Source organism: Acipenser ruthenus, chromosome 42 (assembly GCF_902713425.1).
Source record: "Acipenser ruthenus chromosome 42, fAciRut3.2 maternal haplotype, whole genome shotgun sequence".
NCBI lineage: Eukaryota > Metazoa > Chordata > Actinopteri > Acipenseriformes > Acipenseridae > Acipenser > Acipenser ruthenus.
The window spans coordinates 2,560,117-2,578,947 of record NC_081230.1 but is presented as its reverse complement, the minus strand read 5'-3'; the positions used below and the strand labels follow the sequence as shown (position 1 = coordinate 2,578,947).

The 18,831-nt window shown below is 47.1% G+C and overlaps 4 non-coding genes across 4 annotated transcripts; all 4 read left to right on the top strand.

The window, feature by feature from the left end:
* The first annotated feature begins 1,776 nt into the window (after nt 1-1,776).
* trnaa-cgc (transfer RNA alanine (anticodon CGC)) lies at nt 1,777-1,848 on the top strand. The gene has a single exon. It is a non-coding gene; the product is annotated as a tRNA-Ala (tRNA).
* Nucleotides 1,849-2,633: 785 nt separating this feature from the next.
* On the top strand, nt 2,634-2,707 carry trnat-ugu (transfer RNA threonine (anticodon UGU)). The gene has a single exon. It is a non-coding gene; the product is annotated as a tRNA-Thr (tRNA).
* Nucleotides 2,708-12,730: 10,023 nt separating this feature from the next.
* On the top strand, nt 12,731-12,802 carry trnaa-cgc (transfer RNA alanine (anticodon CGC)). Its single transcript has one exon. It is a non-coding gene; the product is annotated as a tRNA-Ala (tRNA).
* Nucleotides 12,803-13,582: 780 nt separating this feature from the next.
* trnat-ugu (transfer RNA threonine (anticodon UGU)) lies at nt 13,583-13,656 on the top strand. The gene has a single exon. It is a non-coding gene; the product is annotated as a tRNA-Thr (tRNA).
* The last annotated feature ends 5,175 nt before the right edge of the window (nt 13,657-18,831 follow it).

Here is an 18,831-nt window from a genome sequence, read left to right as displayed (position 1 = left end):
CAGGGTACAGCACAGGGGAGCAGAGTGCAGCACAGAGGAGCAGGGTATAGCACAGGGTAAAGCACAGGGGAGCAGGGGTACAGCACAGGAGAACAGGGTGCAGCACAGGGGAGCAGGGTGCAGCACAGGGGAGCAGGGTACAGCACAGGGGAGCATGGTACTGCACAGGGGAGCAGGGTACAGCACAGGAGAGCAGGGTACAGCACAGGGTACAGCACAGGGGAGCAGAGTGCAGCACAGGAGAGCAGGGTATATCACAGGGTACAGCACAGGGGAGCAGGGTACTGCACAGGAGAACAGGGTGCAGCACAGGGGAGCAGGGTGCAGCACAGGGGAGCAGGGTACAGCACAGGGGAGCATGTTACTGCACAGGGGAGCAGGGTACAGCACAGGAGAGCAGGGTACAGCACAGGGTACAGCACAGGGGAGCAGAGTGCAGCACAGGAGAGCAGGGAACAGCACAGGGTACAGCAGAGGGGACCAGGATACAACACAGGGGAGCAGGGTACAGCACAGGAGAGCAGGGTACAGCACAGGAGAGCAGGGTACAGCACAGAACCAAACTCCCTGCTGCCCTAGACCTCTACCGCTCTCTCCTCTCCTCCTTCTCCTCTACTCTTTCCTCTGCTAAATGTTCTTATTTCCAATCTATAATCCAAGCCTCCACTCACAACCCATGTAAACTATTCTCTACCTTCTCCTCCCTCCTAAACCCTCCCCCCTCCTCCTCCCTCCTCTATCTCCTCTGATGACTTTGCCTCTTTCTTCTCTTTTACAATCTCAGATATCCGCAAACTCTTTAACACATCTCCCTATGCCCCACCCCCTCCCGCTCCAACCCCTACATCCACTGCATCCCCTACTAACTCACCCTCCTTCTCCACCTTCTCTCCCCTCTCAGACTGACCTCTCCTCCCTGCTCCAGGGTCACAAACCCAACACACGTGCCCTGGACCTCCTCCCCACTCACCTCTTTCAAGCTGCTGCTCCTGCTCTACTTCCCTTCATCTCCTCCCTTCTCAACACCTCTCTCCTTTCTGGACTCTTTCCCTCTGCCTTCAAACAGGCCTCTATCACTCCCCTTCTCAAAAAACCTACCCTCAACCCCACCTCCCTCCAGAGCTACCATCCTGTCTCCCTCCTACCCTTCCTCTCCAAAACCCTCGAGTGGGCTGTACACCGCCAGCTCTCTGCTTTCCTGTCCAACCACTCTCAACAATCTGGCTTCTGCTCTGCTGACTCCACTGAACCCACCCTTCTGTCTGTCACTAACTCACTAAACTGCCCGAGCTGCCTCTATCTCCTCTGTCCTAATTCTCCTCGACCTCTCTGCTGTCTTTGATACTGTCGATCACTCTATTCTACTATCCTCTCTCGCTGACCTGGGAATCTCTGGCACTGCTCTGGCCTGGTTTTCCGCCTACCTCTCCAACCGCACTTACCAGGTAACCTGGCGTGGAGTAACCTCCTCACCTCGCCCTCTCTCAACAGGAGTCCCCAAAGGGTCAGTCTTCGGTCCTCTTCTGTTCTCTCTCTACACCCGATCCCTGGGCCCCCTCCTCTCTAATTCCCAGCACATCTCCACTCTGGCACGCACTTGCCGATTCTTCCTGAGCAACATACGAAGAATCTGACCCTTCCTCACCAACTACACCACCCAGCTCCTCATCCAGGCCCTGGTACTCTCCCGTCTAGACTACCGCTCACTCCACTGGCTGCCGAGCGCTGCTCGCATCCAGTTCAAGACTTCTAGAGTTCAAGTGTTCATTGACAACAGGGGATGTAGCTCAGTGGTAGAGCGCATGCTTCGCATGTATGAGGCCCCGGGTTCAATCCCCGGCATCTCCAGGTGGTATTTCTTTACCCCGCCCTTCCATGAAATCACACTTTGTTGTTTATTAAAAACACTCTTCCAAAACCCAGCCCTTTCTGGTTTCATTCATTCAATCAATCTTTTGATTTATAAATGTAATTATTTAATTTATTAATCTCTATCTAACTTTTGATTCAGAATTATAAATATATTTATATATGTTTTCTCTCTCTATCTATATTTTGATTTCAAAAAATAAATATAATTTTTTTAACTCTATCCTTCTCTCTATCCATCTAACTATTAGGCATACCATTACAAAAAAAGTCTTCTTATCTTCAACATTTCACACGATTAATGTTGTCATTGAAGCTAAATCAATCAGAATAACAGGACAAGTGGGAGACGCAAAAGAGATATGCTCCAGGAGCCGGTTTTTTTAAACTTGTAATCTGGATCGTTTTGATCCGTTTGTTCAGAAAATGTCACTGCTGAATTATCCATATTACGAATTGCGATTAAAATGTCCAGCATTTTAAAAAGTAATCTCGGTCACAAAATATAGGATTACAAATCCAGATAATTTGTATCCAGATTACAAGTTTTGAAAAAGCAGCTCCTGGTGAGCCTCCAAATCACAACCGCAGTGTCCTGCCGTACAAGTACCACACAAAAGACAAGTGCACCACATGGAGCACTGGGAGACGTCGTCAGAAAAATTGAGGAAAGCTGTCAACACAAAATAATCTTGCTGGCCATCGTGTCCTGGGACAGTTTTGTAGCCCTTCAGTTTAGCACACCGAGCAGCTGGCAAATGTGAGGCATTGTGGCTTAGTTGGTTAAAGCACCTGCCTTGTAAACAGGAAATCCTTGGTTCGAATCCCAGCAGTGCCTCTTTTACTTCTTCTCCCAAAGTTAAATGCATACCTTCTTCTAAAAAGATGAATTCCTAAAATTAACGTAGTAGGGATTCACAGAAATACATGCACATGGATTAGGGAGCGGTTAACATGTAGAAAACAGAAAGTATTAATTAGACGAGAAACCTCAAAATGGAGCAAGGCAACCAGTGGTGCACCACAGGGATCAGTATTAGGTCCTCTGCTATTCGTAATCTACATTAATGATTTAGATTCTGGTATAGTAAGCAAACTGGTTAACTTTGCAGATGATACAAAAATAGGAGTAGCAAACACTGCTGCAGCAGCAAAGTTCATTCAAAATGATCTAGACAGCATTCAGACACATGGCAAATGACATTTAATAGAGAAAAGTGTAAAGTACTGCATGCAGGCAATAAAAATGTGCATTATAAATATCATATAGAAGATACTGAAATTGAAGAAGGAATCTTTGAAAAAGATCTAGGAGGTTATGTTGACTAAGAAATGTCTTCATCTAGACAATGTGGGGAAGCCAACAAGATGCTCGGATATATTATGAAAAATGTTGAATTTAAATCAAGGGAAGTAATGTTAAAACTTTACAATGCATTAGTAAGACCTCATCTAGAATATTGTGTTCAGTTCTGGTCTCCTCGTTACAAAAAGGATATTGCTGCTCTAGAAAGAGTGCAAAGAAGAGCAACCAGAATTATCCCAGGTTTAAAAGGCATGTCGTATGCAGACAGGCTCAAAGAATTGAATCTATTCAGTCTTGAACAAATTAGACTACGCGGTGATCTGATTCAAGCATTCAGAATTCTAAAAGGTATTGACAATGTCGACCCAAGGGACTTTTTAGACCTGAAAAAAGAAACAAGGATCAGAGGTCACAAATGGAGATTAGATAAAGGGGCATTCAGAACAGAAAATAGGAGGCACTTTTTTTACACAGAGGATTCTAGAACCAATTCCCCAGTAATGTTGTTGAAGCTGACACCCTGGGATCCTTCAAGAAGCTGCTTGATGAGGTTCTGGGATCAATAAGCTACTAACAGCCAAACGAGCAAGATGAGCTGAATGGCCTCCTCTCATTTGCAAACTTTGTTTTGTTCTTACATTGTGCTCATTCTGCTTTTAACCTCGTGTTAAGCCCTACACCGAGGGGAAAGGCCATCCAAAAATTGGAATGAACTTGTAAATGCTCCTCTCCATGGAACTCTCTAGTCACCCCTTTGCGGTCCTATGTCGGACCCTGTCCCACCTCATCAGAAAGACATGAAGCACATGAAGCAGAAAAAGCAGAGAAAACCTTTCAATGGCATAGTGAGACTGATAGGAGCTAAGAGAAGCCGAAAAAAAGGGGTGTATCTGAGCAATACACAAAGCTCCGGCACCACAGAGATAACACGGACATAAACAAACAAGATAGCTGCTTCTGCATCCAACGCTCAAAGAATATCACAGACATTATTTGCAGAGCTTTCTGTGATGTTATAGTAATAAAATAATGACTTGGATCGCATTATTGAAGAATTTGGTGATAAAACGAGTGATCAGGAGAGGATTTATCAGTATGCACGACTATGAAGAGGTATGTGGAAAATACAGCAAACAAGGGGTGGAGCGGGGCCTGGAGGTGCAGTATTGAGTGTCCTGTTGATATGCAGTGTCTTTTAAACCTGTTTTACTGTGAAAAAAATACTTTTAAACAGCGTGTGTGAAAATAAATTGGACCTGACGCACCTGAGACGTGCTGAATAAATGGACTGCTAAGGTGTGACAGGACAGCAGATACATAATGTCCAAACTGTTTCTCCCAAAGAAATACTCTTTTATTTTTACAAACAAAAATACCCAGAATAATCCAAATGAAAAACAATAATCCACCCCGCTATCAACGGTGATATCGGGGTAAAAACAGAAACAGGTTCAGTCTCAAAAAGTAAATAATAAGTCACTCCTCAACCACAATCCTCAGCAAAGTTGAGGTAGACAGAACCAAGGCCAAAAAACGACGGGGATGGGATTCAAACCTGCGCGTGCAGAGTACAGTGCAATACATTGCCTTTACCGCTCGGTCACCTCGTCCTCCATGCAGCAATCACATAAAAAAAACACACATTTCAGCTTTCACCCAGCCCTATATTAACTGATGACCCCCCCCCAAGCTTGTCCAAACCAATCACTGTACAGACAGTTGGTCACTGCAGAAACAAGACACTTATATCCATATATAAGGAGCATTTCACCTGTGTACCCTTGCTCCCTGGGATTACAATTCCTCGGATGGATCCTCGCTTATAAAATTGCCAGGCATCTCTAAATAACTGACAAAAAGTAACAGGGACAAAGGGCATCCCTGTCGGGCACCAGACTTGACTGATTTCCACTTATTTACCAATACAGTAGATAGATAGATAGATTGAATGAATGAAACCAGAAAGGGCCAGGTGGTGGGTTAGGGTTAAGAGTGTTTTAATAAACAACAAAGTGTGATTTCATTGTAATATTAAGTAAAGAAATTCTACCTGAAGAGAGAACCCAGGGCCTCATACATGTGAAGCATGCACTCTACCACTGAGCTACAGTGCCTATAGAAAGTATTCACCCCCCTTGGAAGTTTACAACCTGAAATCTTGATGTATTTAAATGGGATTTTTTCCTTTGATTTACACAACCTACTCAACACTTTGAAGAGGCAAGAGAATTTTTATTGTGAAACAACAGTTAATGAAAAATAAAAAAAAACTGAAATGTCTTGGTTAGATAAGTATTCACCCCTGAGTCAATACTTGGTAGAACCACCTTTGGCACCTGTAAGTCTTTTGGGGTAAGTTTCTACCAGGTTTGCACATCTGGATCGTGCAATATTCACCCATTCTTCTTGGCAAAATTATTCAAGCTCTGTCAAGTTGGATGGGGATCATTGGTGGACAGCAATCTTCAAGTCTTGCCACTGATTCTCAATCTGATTCAAGTCCGGGCTTTGACTGGGCCACTCTAGGATGTTCGCTTTCTTGTTTTTAAGCCACTCCAGTGTCGCTTTGGCTGTGTGCTTGGGGTCATTGTCCATTCATTTTGCCCTCTACCCTGACAAGCTTCCCAGTCCCTGCCGATGAAAAGCATCCCCATAGCATGATCCTTTTTTGCATATTCCAAGCAGGATTTTTCAGAAATGGCTTCCTTCTTGCCGCTCTTCCATACAGGCCAGATTTGTGGAGTACCTGAGCTATTGTTGACACATGGACAGTTTCTTTCGTCTCAGCCATGGAACGCTGTAGGTGTTTCAGAGTTGTCATTGGTCTCTTGGTGATTTCCCTGACCAATGCCCTTCTTACCCGGCTGCTCAGTTTGGGAGGACGGCCTGCTCTAAGCAGATTTGGGGTGGTGCCGTATACCTTCCACTTCTTAATGGTAGACTTGACAGTGCTCCAAGGGATATTCAATGCCTTTGAAATTGTTTTATACCCCTCCCCTGATCTGTGCCTTTCCACAACTTTATTCCAGAGTTGTCTTGGTCTTCATGGTAGTATCTTTGCTTTGAATGCATGTGGCAAAGTGCCCGCCCCTGTGTGTATTTTGTGTGTTATGTGTTGTATGTTGCGTGTGTTAATGTTGGTGTATAGATTGGTACACGGGATATAAACGGGTCTGTGTTTCACGTGTGTTTAAAGTGTATAATTATATTTAGGCACGAGGATGGCACATCACTTCACGTGCAGATAAAATGTGTATAATGTGTGGCACGGGGTTGCACGTAATGAATTCACGTGCTGGGATTCAAGTGAATAATTAATTAGTAATTGAATCCCAGCACAAACAGTATAAATAGATGCACGTTTAGTCACTCGTGGTTGGGTGTTCGGAAGAGGAGAACGGGTGAGAGAGAGAAGAGTAATTAAAAGTAAAACGTGCAAGATAAGTGTTTGTTCTCACCGTGTTTGTTTGTCTGTCCGTGCACCGTTTGTTTAGTGTCAGTCGTTTTGTCTGTCTGTTTATTTTGGCGTCAAGTGCCGTGTCCTGTTTTGTATTCCGTTGTTTAAACCTTTTATTTTGTTATTAAACGCTGAGTGCAGCCATTGCACTCGGCTCATCATCACAACCACCGTCTCTGTGTATTCCTTTCTGGTCTGACGCCACCCACTCTGGCTGTCTTTGTGACACGTGGTGTCATCGTGGGATAGCCGCGCCTCCAAGCGTCAGACCAGGAGGGGTTTTGTTTAAAAAAAAAAAAAAAATATATATAAAAAAAAAAAAATAAATAATAATATAATGGCAGAAGACGCCACAAAGTGGCGGGACTGGTTCCTGGAGAATGCTGGGCTGGAGGCCCAGTCTCTGCCCATAGTCGTCCGCGCCCTGTGGATGATGGACAGTGAGAGATGGGAGGCATATCAGCAGGAACACACCCCAAACACCTTGGAGGAAGGTGTGGAGTTTGTCCTCAGCTACCTGGAGGCAACCATAAACGGAACAGCAGCCCAGGTAGCAGGACCACCAGCAGAGGAGTACCTGCTGTCCCCATCTCCACCAGCAGAGGGTGAGTACCTGCTGTCCCCATCTCCACCAGCAGAGGGTGAATGCCTGCTGGTTTTGCCTCCACAGCCCAAGCGGGAGGCACAGAAAGATAAAGAGGTGAAGGACAGGGAGGAGGAGTGCCGCCTAAGGGCCAGGCATCCACGGCGATGTAACAAGCCATCGCCGGGGTGCCTCCTCTGCGACCAGGATCACCTGTTCGCCCACTGTCCCTTCCGCAGTTATGGGGAGGAGCCAGAGCGTCCACAGCCCAAGCGGGAGGAGCCAGAGCGTCCACAGCCCAAGCGGGAGGAGCCCGAGCGTCCACAGCCCAAGCGGGAGGAGCCTGAGCGTCCACAGCCCAAGCGGGAGGAGCCTGAGCGTCCACAGCCCAAATGGGAGGAGCCTGAGCGTCCACAGCCCAAGCGGGAGGAGCCTGAGCGTCCACAGCCCAAATGGGAGGAGCCTGAGCGTCCACAGCCCAAACGGGAGGAGCCTGAGCGTCCACAGTGCAAGCGGGAGGAGCCTGAGCGTCCACAGCCCAAATGGGAGGAGCCTGAGTGTCCACAGCCCAAACGGGAGGAGCCTGAGCGTCCACAGCCCAAGCGGAAGGAGCCTGAACGTCCTACACCTGAGTGGGAGGAGCCCGAACGTCCTATGCCTGAGTGGGGGGAGCCCGAACGTCCACAGCCCAAAAGGGAGGAGTCGGTGCATCCACAGCCCAAAAGGGAGGAGTCGGTGCGTCCACAGCCCAAAGGGAGGCAAGTCGGGGCTTCCACAGCCCTGGGACCCAAGCCACCAGCAGAGGGAAAATGCCTGCTGGTTCAGCCCCAAGAGCCGGAAGGGGAGGAGTTACAGGCTCAACCCCCTGAAAATTTTTGGGGGGGAGAGGGGCAGGAGGCTGGTGTCCCCCAGCAGCCTCTATTCATACTGATGAGGGCAGCACGGCGCGCACCAGCCCAGCCGCCACAGCGGAGGGAGCCAGCGCCGCCAGGAGCAGAGGAGCTGGAGCTGCCTCTGCCTCCACCACCGCCAGGAGCAGAGGAGCTGGAGCTGCCTCTGCCTCCACCACCGCCAGGAGCAGAGGAGCTGGAGCTGCCTCTGCCTCCACCACCGCCAGGAGCAGAGGAGCTGGAGCTGCCTCTGCTTCCGCCACCGCCCGGAGCAGAGGAGCAGGAGCTGCCTCTGCTGCCCGTACCTCCACAGGGAGTACGGTGGCCGGAGCCCCAGAAAGGGGAGCTGCCGGCCACGAAGAAGGGGGACGAGGTCTGGAGACCACTTTCCCCAGCAGCAGTTTCGCTGCAGGAGTTCTTGTGGCCGGAGCCCCACAGGAGGGAGCTGCCGGCTACGAAGAAGGGGGAGGTCGGGGGACCACCTGCCCCCGCAGCTTTTTCGCTGCAGGACGGGACCAGCATGCTGTCAGCCGTGCCACTACCGGCAGGGGAGCTGACAGCATTTCCAGCCATGGGCCCACTGAAGACTCCCTTCCCAGCCTGAGACTTTGGCCTGGACTGCTGGGTATTTAAGGGGGGAGGTGGCCGTTGAGGCCATGTGTGCTTTGCACAGGGGGGGGTATATGTGGCAAAGTGCACGCCCCTGTGTGTATTTTGTGTGTTATGTGTTGTATGTTGCGTGTGTTAATGTTGGTGTATAGATTGGTACACGGGATATAAACGGGTCTGTGTTTCACGTGTGTTTAAAGTGTATAATTATATTTAGGCACGAGGATGGCACATCACTTCACGTGCAGATAAAATGTGTATAATGTGTGGCACGGGGTTGCACGTAATGAATTCACGTGCTGGGATTCAAGTGAATAATTAATTAGTAATTGAATCCCAGCACAAACAGTATAAATAGATGCACGTTTAGTCACTCGTGGTTGGGTGTTCGGAAGAGGAGAACGGGTGAGAGAGAGAAGAGTAATTAAAAGTAAAACGTGCAAGATAAGTGTTTGTTCTCACCGTGTTTGTTTGTCTGTCCGTGCACCGTTTGTTTAGTGTCAGTCGTTTTGTCTGTCTGTTTATTTTGGCGTCAAGTGCCGTGTCCTGTTTTGTATTCCGTTGTTTAAACCTTTTATTTTGTTATTAAACGCTGAGTGCAGCCATTGCACTCGGCTCATCATCACAACCACCGTCTCTGTGTATTCCTTTCTGGTCTGACGCCACCCACTCTGGCCGTCTTTGTGAAAATGCACTATCTAACTGTGGGACAGGTGTATTTAATCCAAAATCATGTGAACCATTTTTATTGCACACAGATGGACTCCATTGAACTTACTGTGTGAATTCTGAAGGCAATTGGTTGCACCAGAGCTTATTTAGGAGTGTCATAGCAAAGGGGGTGAGTACTTATCTAATGAAGACTTCTCAGGTTTTTATTTTTCCCACATTGAAAGTGTTGAGTAGGTTGTGTAAATCCCATTTAAATGCATCAAGATTTCAGGTTGTAACACAACAAACTGTGAAAACGTCCAAGGGGGATGAATAGTGAATACTTACTATAGGCACTGTACATCCCCTGTTGTCATCTTAGTCTCACTCTGTGCAACAAAACATAGATAGATTGAATGAACGAATGATTGAATGAATGAATGAATGAATGAAAGGGCTGGCTGATGGAAGAACAGTGGTTCTCAACCCTGGTCCTGGGGACTCAGTGTCCTGCTGGTTTTTGTTCCAACTGAGCTCTCAATTACTTAATTGAACCCTTAATGGAACTAATCAGAGCTTTTTACTTATTTTAAAGAGTTGGAGATTTCAAGTTAAATACAAAATGATATAAGGAACTTGTAAGCTAATCAATTTAAAAAGTCAAATTAAGCAAATTCTTAGTTCAATTAAGTAATTGAGAGTTCAGTTGGAACAAAAACCAAAACTGAAATGTGTTTTTTTTTATGTGTGATTGCTGCGTGGAGGACGAGGTGACCGAGCTGTAAAGGCGATGTATTGCACTGTGCTCTGCACGCGCAGGTTTGAATCCCATCCCCATCGTTTTTTGGCACATTTTCCTCCGTGGCCTTGGCTCCGTCTACCTCACTTTTGCCGTGTAGCTTAAAACAGTGCAGGGCTCTGTGGCACAATGGACTTCTAGACCATCTGTGTAGTATGATTCAAAGGGTATAGTTTTGAGTCATGAATGCTTATACATGATTTTTTATTACTTAGTTGTGTTTTTTTTTAGGAGGAGGTATGCATTTACCTTTGGAAGAAGAAATTAAAGAGGCACTGCGGGGATTCGAACCCAGTGTCACAGAGTGACCCTGAAACCCATCTTCCCTTGTACGAGGTGTGAGCACCTTTTTTGAGTGAAAGGGGTATGCGGCAGAGATGTCTGGCTCTTTGACAGAAACAGTTTAATTAATTTGTGGTTTTCCCAGCTAACAAGATTGAAGTTTTTGCAGGTATGAAGTAAAGGCCCTGCTTGCCGCACACGGGAGCAGAGTGCAGCACAGGAGAGCAGGGTACAGCACAGGGGAGCTGGGTACAGCACAGGGGAGCAGGGTACAGCACAGGGGAGCAGGGTACAGCGCAGAGTACAGCACAGGGGAGCAGGGTACAGCACAGGGGAGCAGAGTGCAGCACAGAGGAGCAGGGTATAGCACAGGGTACAGCACATGGGAGCAGAGTGCAGCAGAGGAGAGCAGGGTACAGCGCATAATACAGCACAGGGGAGCAGGGTACAGCACAGGGGAGCAGAGTGCAGCACAGAGGAGCAGGGTACAGCACAGGGGAGCAGGGTACAGCACAGGAGAGCAGGGTACACCACAGGGGAGCAGGGTACAGCACAGAGGAGCAGGGTACAGCACAGGAGAGCAGCGTGCAGCAGAGGAGAGCAGGGTACAGCGCAGAGTACAGCACAGGGGAGCAGGGTACAGCACAGGGGAGCAGAGTGCAGCACAGAGGAGCAGGGTATAGCACAGGAGAGCAGGGTACAGCGCAGAGTACAGCACAGGGGAGCAGGGTACAGCACAGGGGAGCAGAGTGCAGCACAGAGGAGCAGGGTATAGCACAGGGTACAGCACAGAGGAGCAGGGTACTGCACAGGAGAGCAGGGTGCAGCACAGGGGAGCAGGGTGCAGCACAGGGGAGCAGGGTACAGCACAGGGGAGCATGGTTCTGCACAGGGGAGCAGGGTACAGCACAGGAGAGCAGGGTACAGCACAGGGTACAGCACAGGGGAGCAGAGTGCAGCACAGGAGAGCAGGGTACAGCAGAGGGGACCAGGATACAACACAGGGGAGCAGGGTACAGCACAGGAGAGCAGTGTACAGCACAGGAGAGCAGGGTACAGCACAGAACCAAACTCCCTGCTGCCCTAGACCTCTACCGCTCTCTCCTCTCCTCCTTCTCCTCTACTCTTTCCTCTGCTAAATGTTCTTATTTCCAATCTATAATCCAAGCCTCCACTCACAACCCATGTAAACTATTCTCTACCTTCTCCTCCCTCCTAATTCATCCCCCCTCCTCCTCCCTCCTCTATCTCCTCTGATGACTTTGCCTCTTTCTTCTCTTTTAAAATCTCAGATATCCGCAAACTCTTTAACACATCTCCCTCCCCCCCACCCCCTCCCGCTCCAACCCCTACATCCACTGCATCCCCTACTAACTCACCCTCCTTCTCCACCTTCTCTCCCCTCTCAGACTGACCTCTCCTCCCTGCTCCAGGGTCACAAACCCAACACACGTGCCCTGGACCTCCTCCCCACTCACCTCTTTCAAGCTGCTGCTCCTGCTCTACTTCCCTTCATCTCCTCCCTTCTCAACACCTCTCTCCTTTCTGGACTCTTTCCCTCTGCCTTCAAACAGGCCTCTATCACTCCCCTTCTCAAAAAACCTACCCTCAACCCCACCTCCCTCCAGAGCTACCATCCTGTCTAACTCCTACCCTTCCTCTCCAAAACCCTCGAGTGGGCTGTACACCGCCAGCTCTCTGCTTTCCTGTCCAACCACTCTCAACAATCTGGCTTCTGCTCTGCTGACTCCACTGAAACCGCCCTTCTGTCTGTCACTAACTCACTAAACTGCCCGAGCTGCCTCTATCTCCTCTGTCCTAATTCTCCTCGACCTCTCTGCTGTCTTTGATACTGTCGATCACTCTATTCTACTATCCTCTCTCGCTGACCTGGGAATCTCTGGCACTGCTCTGGCCTGGTTCTCCGCCTACCTATCCAACCGCACTTACCAGGTAACCTGGCGTGGAGTAAACTCCTCACCTCGCCCTCTCTCAACAGGAGTCCCCAAAGGGTCAGTCTTCGGTCCTCTTCTGTTCTCTCTCTACACCCGATCCCTGTTCCCCCTCCTCTCTAATTCCCAGCACATCTCCACTCTGGCACGCACTTGCCGATTCTTCCTGAGCAACATACGAAGAATCTGACCCTTCCTCACCAACTACACCACCCAGCTCCTCGTCCAGACCCTGGTACTCTCCCGTCTAGACTACCGCTCACTCCACTGGCTCCCGATCGCTGCTCGCATCCAGTTCAAGACTTCAAGAGATCAAGTGTTCATTGACAACAGGGGATGTAGCTCAGTGGTAGAGCGCATGCTTCGCCTGTATGAGGCCCCGGGTTCAATCCCCAGCATCTCCAGGTGGTATTTCTTTACCCTGCCCTTCCATGAAATCACACTTTGTTGTTTATTAAAAACACTCTTCCAAAACCCAGCCCTTTCTGGTTTCATTCATTCAATCAATCTTTTGATTTATAAATGTAATTATTTATTTTATTAATCTCTATCTAACTTTTGATTCAGAATTATAAATATATTTATATATGTTTTCTCTCTCTATCTATATTTTGATTTCAAAAACTAAATATATTTTTTTAACTCTCTCCTTCTCTCTATCCATCTAACTATTAGGCACACAATTACAAAAAAAGTCTTCTTATCTTCAACATTTCACACGATTAATGTTGTGAAGCTAAATCAATCAGAATAACAGGACAAGCGGGAGACGCAAAAGAGATATGCTCCAGGAGCCGGTTTTTTAAAACTTGTAATCTGGATCGTTTTGATCCGTTTGTTCAGAAAATGTCACTGCTGAATTATCCATATTACGAATTGCGATTAAAATGTCCAGCATTTTAAAAAGTAATCTCGGTCACAAAATATAGGATTACAAATCCAGATAATTTGTATCCAGATTACAAGTTTTGAAAAAGCAGCTCCTGGTGAGCCTCCAAATCACAACCGCAGTGTCCTGCCGTACAAGTACCACACAAAAGACAAGTGCACCACATGGAGCACTGGGAGACAATGTCAGAAAAATTGAGGAAAGCTGTCAACACAAAATAATCTTGCTGGCCACCGTGTCCTGGGACAGTTTTGTAGCCCTTCAGTTTAGCACACCGAGCAGCTGGCAAGTGTGAGGCATTGTGGCTTAGTTGGTTAAAGCACCTGCCTTGTAAACAGGAAATCCTTGGTTCGAATCCCAGCAGTGCCTCTTTTACTTCTTCTCCCAAAGTTAAATGCATACCTTCTTCTAAAAAGATGAATTCCTAAAATTAACGTAGTAGGGATTCACAGAAATACATGCACATGGATTAGGGAGCGGTTAACATGTAGAAAACAGAAAGTATTAATTAGACGAGAAACCTCAAAATGGAGCAAGGCAACCAGTGGTGCACCACAGGGATCAGTATTAGGTCCTCTGCTATTCGTAATCTACATTAATGATTTAGATTCTGGTATAGTAAGCAAACTGGTTAACTTTGCAGATGATACAAAAATAGGAGTAGCAAACACTGCTGCAGCAGCAAAGTTCATTCAAAATGATCTAGACAGCATTCAGACACATGGCAAATGACATTTAATAGAGAAAAGTGTAAAGTACTGCATGCAGGCAATAAAAATGTGCATTATAAATATCATATAGAAGATACTGAAATTGAAGAAGGAATCTTTGAAAAAGATCTAGGAGGTTATGTTGACTAAGAAATGTCTTCATCTAGACAATGTGGGGAAGCCAACAAGATGCTCGGATATATTATGAAAAATGTTGAATTTAAATCAAGGGAAGTAATGTTAAAACTTTACAATGCATTAGTAAGACCTCATCTAGAATATTGTGTTCAGTTCTGGTCTCCTCGTTACAAAAAGGATATTGCTGCTCTAGAAAGAGTGCAAAGAAGAGCAACCAGAATTATCCCAGGTTTAAAAGGCATGTCGTATGCAGACAGGCTCAAAGAATTGAATCTATTCAGTCTTGAACAAATTAGACTACGCGGTGATCTGATTCAAGCATTCAGAATTCTAAAAGGTATTGACAATGTCGACCCAAGGGACTTTTTAGACCTGAAAAAAGAAACAAGGATCAGAGGTCACAAATGGAGATTAGATAAAGGGGCATTCAGAACAGAAAATAGGAGGCACTTTTTTTACACAGAGGATTCTAGAACTAATTCCCCAGTAATGTTGTTGAAGCTGACACCCTGGGATCCTTCAAGAAGCTGCTTGATGAGGTTCTGGGATCAATAAGCTACTAACAGCCAAACGAGCAAGATGGGCCGAATGGCCTCCTCTCATTTGCAAACTTTGTTTTGTTCTTACATTGTGCTCATTCTGCTTTTAACCTCGTGTTAAGCCCTACACCGAGGGGAAAGGCCATCCAAAAATTGGAATGAACTTGTAAATGCTCCTCTCCATGGAACTCTCTAGTCACCCCTTTGCGGTCCTATGTCGGACCCTGTCCCACCTCATCAGAAAGACATGAAGCACCTGAAGCAGAAAAAGCAGAGAAAACCTTTCAATGGCATAGTGAGACTGATAGGAGCTAAGAGAAGCCGAAAAAAGGGGTGTATCTGAGCAATACACAAAGCTCCGGCACCACAGAGATAACACGGACATAAACAAACAAGATAGCTGCTTCTGCATCCAACGCTCAAAGAATATCACAGACATTATTTGCAGAGCTTTCTGTGATGTTATAGTAATAAAATAATGACTTGGATCGCATTATTGAAGAATTTGGTGATAAAACGAGTGATCAGGAGAGGATTTATCAGTATGCACGACTATGAAGAGGTATGTGGAAAATACAGCAAACAAGGGGTGGAGCGGGGCCTGGAGGTGCAGTATTGAGTGTCCTGTTGATATGCAGTGTCTTTTAAACCTGTTTTACTGTGAAAAAAATACTTTTAAACAGCGTGTGTGAAAATAAATTGGACCTGACGCACCTGAGACGTGCTGAATAAATGGACTGCTAAGGTGTGACAGGACAGCAGATACATAATGTCCAAACTGTTTCTCCCAAAGAAATACTCTTTTATTTTTACAAACAAAAATACCCAGAATAATCCAAATGAAAAACAATAATCCACCCCGCTATCAACGGTGATATCGGGGTAAAAACAGAAACAGGTTCAGTCTCAAAAAGTAAATAATAAGTCACTCCTCAACCACAATCCTCAGCAAAGTTGAGGTAGACAGAACCAAGGCCAAAAAACGACGGGGATGGGATTCAAACCTGCGCGTGCAGAGTACAGTGCAATACATTGCCTTTACCGCTCGGTCACCTCGTCCTCCATGCAGCAATCACATAAAAAAAACACACATTTCAGCTTTCACCCAGCCCTATATTAACTGATGACCCCCCCCCAAGCTTGTCCAAACCAATCACTGTACAGACAGTTGGTCACTGCAGAAACAAGACACTTATATCCATATATAAGGAGCATTTCACCTGTGTACCCTTGCTCCCTGGGATTACAATTCCTCGGATGGATCCTCGCTTATAAAATTGCCAGGCATCTCTAAATAACTGACAAAAAGTAACAGGGACAAAGGGCATCCCTGTCGGGCACCAGACTTGACTGATTTCCACTTATTTACCAATACAGTAGATAGATAGATAGATTGAATGAATGAAACCAGAAAGGGCCAGGTGGTGGGTTAGGGTTAAGAGTGTTTTAATAAACAACAAAGTGTGATTTCATTGTAATATTAAGTAAAGAAATTCTACCTGAAGAGAGAACCCAGGGCCTCATACATGTGAAGCATGCACTCTACCACTGAGCTACAGTGCCTATAGAAAGTATTCACCCCCCTTGGAAGTTTACAACCTGAAATCTTGATGTATTTAAATGGGATTTTTTCCTTTGATTTACACAACCTACTCAACACTTTGAAGAGGCAAGAGAATTTTTATTGTGAAACAACAGTTAATGAAAAATAAAAAAAAACTGAAATGTCTTGGTTAGATAAGTATTCACCCCTGAGTCAATACTTGGTAGAACCACCTTTGGCACCTGTAAGTCTTTTGGGGTAAGTTTCTACCAGGTTTGCACATCTGGATCGTGCAATATTCACCCATTCTTCTTGGCAAAATTATTCAAGCTCTGTCAAGTTGGATGGGGATCATTGGTGGACAGCAATCTTCAAGTCTTGCCACTGATTCTCAATCTGATTCAAGTCCGGGCTTTGACTGGGCCACTCTAGGATGTTCGCTTTCTTGTTTTTAAGCCACTCCAGTGTCGCTTTGGCTGTGTGCTTGGGGTCATTGTCCATTCATTTTGCCCTCTACCCTGACAAGCTTCCCAGTCCCTGCCGATGAAAAGCATCCCCATAGCATGATCCTTTTTTGCAAATTCCAAGCAGGATTTTTCAGAAATGGCTTCCTTCTTGCCGCTCTTCCATACAGGCCAGATTTGTGGAGTACCTGAGCTATTGTTGACACATGGACAGTTTCTTTCGTCTCAGCCATGGAACGCTGTAGGTGTTTCAGAGTTGTCATTGGTCTCTTGGTGATTTCCCTGACCAATGCCCTTCTTACCCGGCTGCTCAGTTTGGGAGGACGGCCTGCTCTAAGCAGATTTGGGGTGGTGCCGTATACCTTCCACTTCTTAATGGTAGACTTGACAGTGCTCCAAGGGATATTCAATGCCTTTGAAATTGTTTTATACCCCTCCCCTGATCTGTGCCTTTCCACAACTTTATTCCAGAGTTGTCTTGGTCTTCATGGTAGTATCTTTGCTTTGAATGCATGTGGCAAAGTGCCCGCCCCTGTGTGTATTTTGTGTGTTATGTGTTGTATGTTGCGTGTGTTAATGTTGGTGTATAGATTGGTACACGGGATATAAACGGGTCTGTGTTTCACGTGTGTTTAAAGTGTATAATTATATTTAGGCACGAGGATGGCACATCACTTCACGTGCAGATAAAATGTGTATAATGTGTGGCACGGGGTTGCACGTAATGAATTCACGTGCTGGGATTCAAGTGAATAATTAATTAGTAATTGAATCCCAGCACAAACAGTATAAATAGATGCACGTTTAGTCACTCGTGGTTGGGTGTTCGGAAGAGGAGAACGGGTGAGAGAGAGAAGAGTAATTAAAAGTAAAACGTGCAAGATAAGTGTTTGTTCTCACCGTGTTTGTTTGTCTGTCCGTGCACCGTTTGTTTAGTGTCAGTCGTTTTGTCTGTCTGTTTATTTTGGCGTCAAGTGCCGTGTCCTGTTTTGTATTCCGTTGTTTAAACCTTTTATTTTGTTATTAAACGCTGAGTGCAGCCATTGCACTCGGCTCATCATCACAACCACCGTCTCTGTGTATTCCTTTCTGGTCTGACGCCACCCACTCTGGCTGTCTTTGTGACACGTGGTGTCATCGTGGGATAGCCGCGCCTCCAAGCGTCAGACCAGGAGGGGTTTTGTTTAAAAAAAAAAAAAATATATATATAAAAAAAAATAAATAAATAATAATATAATGGCAGAAGACGCCACAAAGTGGCGGGACTGGTTCCTGGAGAATGCTGGGCTGGAGGCCCAGTCTCTGCCCATAGTCGTCCGCGCCCTGTGGATGATGGACAGTGAGAGATGGGAGGCATATCAGCAGGAACACACCCCAAACACCTTGGAGGAAGGTGTGGAGTTTGTCCTCAGCTACCTGGAGGCAACCATAAACGGAACAGCAGCCCAGGTAGCAGGACCACCAGCAGAGGAGTACCTGCTGTCCCCATCTCCACCAGCAGAGGGTGAGTACCTGCTGTCCCCATCTCCACCAGCAGAGGGTGAATGCCTGCTGGTTTTGCCTCCACAGCCCAAGCGGGAGGCACAGAAAGATAAAGAGGTGAAGGACAGGGAGGAGGAGTGCCGCCTAAGGGCCAGGCATCCACGGCGATGTAACAAGCCATCGCCGGGGTGCCTCCTCTGCGACCAGGATCACCTGTTCGCCCACTGTCCCTTCCGCAGTTATGGGGAGGAGCCAGAGCGTCCACAGCCCAAGCGGGAGGAGCCAGAGCGTCCACAGCCCAAGCGGGAGGAGCCCGAGCGTCCACAGCCCAAGCGGGAGGAGCCTGAGCGTCCACAGCCCAAGCGGGAGGAGCCTGAGCGTCCACAGCCCAAATGGGAGGAGCCTGAGCGTCCACAGCCCAAGCGGGAGGAGCCTGAGCGTCCACAGCCCAAATGGGAGGAGCCTGAGCGTCCACAGCCCAAACGGGAGGAGCCTGAGCGTCCACAGTGCAAGCGGGAGGAGCCTGAGCGTCCACAGCCCAAATGGGAGGAGCCTGAGCGTCCACAGCCCAAACGGGAGGAGCCTGAGCGTCCACAGCCCAAGCGGAAGGAGCCTGAACGTCCTACACCTGAGTGGGAGGAGCCCGAACGTCCTATGCCTGAGTGGGG